The sequence below is a fragment of the Rhincodon typus genome, chromosome 16 (genome assembly GCF_021869965.1).
Source record: "Rhincodon typus isolate 14 chromosome 16, sRhiTyp1.1, whole genome shotgun sequence".
Taxonomy (NCBI): Eukaryota; Metazoa; Chordata; class Chondrichthyes; order Orectolobiformes; family Rhincodontidae; genus Rhincodon; species Rhincodon typus.
Genome location: NC_063347.1, coordinates 59,738,710 through 59,741,944, shown reverse-complemented (window position 1 = coordinate 59,741,944; position 3,235 = coordinate 59,738,710).

The window sequence follows — 3,235 nt, the reverse complement described above, 5'->3', positions numbered from 1 at the left end:
CCGCCTCCCCTCCATGGTGGAGCCACAGCCTCTCCTCCACTGTGGGGCCACCACCTCCCCTCCACTACAGGGTTGCGGCCTCCCCTCCACTACAAGTCTCTGCAGAAGCAATGTTTCGTCACTCCAATGGTCTGCTCAATGACAATTTTGTACAGCAGCATGGTTTGTTATATGCCCTGCTGCCCATGTGTGCATGAGTTGCTACAGCTACAGCTCTGTCATTAGTGGAGAGTCCTTACTGTCCAATAGCCCTCCTCTGTTTTGTTGCATTGGCTCAACTGCAGATGGTGTAGTGGCCTGCTGTCATATGAAGACAATGTGACTGCTGCCAGGATATATTGTATTGAACTTCATGGTGTGCTGAATCTACTGGAGAGTGAGGCTCAGAAACCCTTCAGTTTCTGGTACATTTCACAGTGGGCAGGTGGCTCCCATGAGGAATCATATGTGTACAGTCAGTGACACCCAGTACCAGGAAGAAGCCTTCCAACCTGACAAAGCCATGTGTCTATCTGCCTGGTTCTCTCTGGTAAGAGTAGATTAATGTTTGCAGCTTGCTCTGCAGAGAAAGTTAATATTGGCCTTCCTGATGCAACTGTAGATGGATGGTGAGCTGGGAGATGTTACAAAATAACTCCAGCTCCAGCCAGACACAGAAAAGGTACAAGGCCATCATCACAGCTATTGCCACGGACATCCTCACGGCAAGGATCTAGGTCTAGGTGCAATAGATTTCAGTGAACATCTTGGTGAAACAGAGGCCTCCAAGACACTGCTCATTACTGAGGCTAAGATGGGAGATCGCACCCTGAGGATATGGCTTCCTACTGAGGTCCCTTCTCTCCCTCTTTGAGCTGCTTGTCCTCCTCAGTCCCCTCCGCTATACCGGGGAGATATAAAGTACTGTATCCTTGCCTGGAAGTAAGAGGACTGAGCAAGTCCTTAAAGTCAGGGCTGAGGTTGTCAGTGTGTGCCACGCCATTCCCTCCAAACTTCAAATACTAACTCAAGTGACCAAATACATAACCAATAAGGATAAGCAGAAATCAATGAACAAATAATCTATAAAACAGTTAAACAATGCTGGGGTGCTGTAGGATCCTTCCTTCTGTATCTTCAACTATGTGGGGTAGGACGTCAGCTAGAGTATTGAGCTCCAAAAGAGCACTGCTGGTATCAAACTAGCATCAAATCCTGACTGATGATACAGTCTGCCTTCTCTCCATTTTTCTGGTTCCCTTATCAAAACAGTGTAAAGCATAGCCAGCACCAGAGGTCTGCATGCACTTTGTGGATAGCACCAAAAAATTGTTTGCCACTATTTTCAGTATGTCTTTTTATACAGGTATAATTAAAAAGCTTGTACCTATTGCACACCCATATTGTATGAGGAAGCATTATTTTATAATATAGTTCAAAATGTTACATATGCATAATTCCATCTATGTGTCTTGAATGATTACTATCTGTCAAATATGCAGTACTGATTTGCATAACTTGTCTACGAGTGAATGAAGTTACCTGTCACAAATCAGCAATCCACAGAAACCCAATCAATGTGTTTTCAAAGCTCTCCGTTCACAGAAGAAGGCCATTCAGCCTATCAATTCTATGTCAGCCTTCTGTAGCTATCCAGTCTGTCCCATTCTCCTGCCCTATTCCCACAGATCTGCAAGTCTACTTCACTCAAGCACCCACCCAATTCCCTTTCAAAAGGATTCGTCATCTCCACTTCCACCAGTCAAGTGAGCAGTGAATTCCTCATCATTGTCACTCGCAGTGGAAAGAAATTCTCCCTCACATTCTCCTGCAATTTTTTCCTAATTCCTCAAATCCCTGTCCCTAGTCCTTCTACCACCAGTTATTGGGGACAGATTTTCTTTGTTCACATTTCGGTGTGTGTGCAGTTAAAGCAAGCCAGCATGTCACCATGTTATATTTGCTGCAACCATTGTCTATAAGTGTAGAGCTGCTTTAGTTTAAGCGTGGGAGAGGAAAAACGCTTCCTAGTCTAAGCAGAAGAATCTCTTGTAGTTAACAAGATGTAACTAGTTGCTGACATGTTATATAGTTACAGGTAGCATTGATGTAAAAGACAGTGTTACAGTGACGTTGGGCAGGGCCAGATGCTGGCCTCACATTTCTGAGGTCCTAAGCTGTTTCTGCCCACAGATCCCTATAACATCATTATAGTGGGCGGAATTTATGGCATTCTTCGTTATTAACCCTTTCAGACCCTTATGCAATGTAAACCTACCACAATCTTTTACACCCATCAGCTCTTCACCCTTCAACAAGGAGGGCCACAGTTTCTCCAAACTATCCTTGCAGTCAAATTCCTCCATTGCTGGAAATATTCTGGTTATTCTCCTCTGGACCATATCAAGGACTTTCACATCCTTCATAAATTGTGGCACTCAGAACTGGATGCAAGACTCCGGTTGGAATCTGGAATTAAGAGTCTAATGGTGATCAGTGCTGATTGTCAAAATAAAACCCATCTGGTTCACTGATGTCCTTTAGGGAAGGAAACAGCCATGCTTACCTGGTCTGGCCTACACGTGACTCCAGACCCACCGCAATGTTGTTGACTCTTAACTGCCCTCTTGCCGTACCAGAACTTTGTAAAGTTTCAGCATGACCTCCCTGCTTTTGTACGCAACATTTCTATTTATGGAGCCCAAGGTCCGATATACTTTGCTAACTGCACTCTCAGTACATCCTGCTGCCTGCAAAAATGTATCCTCAGGTACATTTGTCCCTTATGTTGTTTAGAAGCCTATTTTGCCTCTCCATACGCCTTCTGATAAACATTTTAAGAAGAATGTCGACCCTTTACAAATCTGTGCTGACTCTCCTGAATTAACTCAAAATGTCTCCAGGTAACTGTTCATTTTTCTTCTAGATTACTGTTGCTAAAACTTTATCCACCATTGATACTAAACTGACTGGCCTGCAGTTATCAGAAATGTCCTGACATCCTTTTCGAAACAAGGGTGTCACAATTGCAACGTTCCAATCCTACGGCAATTCCTCTTTACCTAAAGAGGACTGGAAAAGTACAGAATGGCTTTCCGTTGTCTGCAGCCCCCAATCCAAAACACTAGGCCAATTAAATGAGATAACAAGGTGTAGAGCTGGATGAACACAGCAGGCCAAGCAGCATCGGAGGAGCAGGAAGGCTGACGTTTTGGGCCTAGACCCTTCTTCAGAAATCATTTCTGAAGAAGGGTCT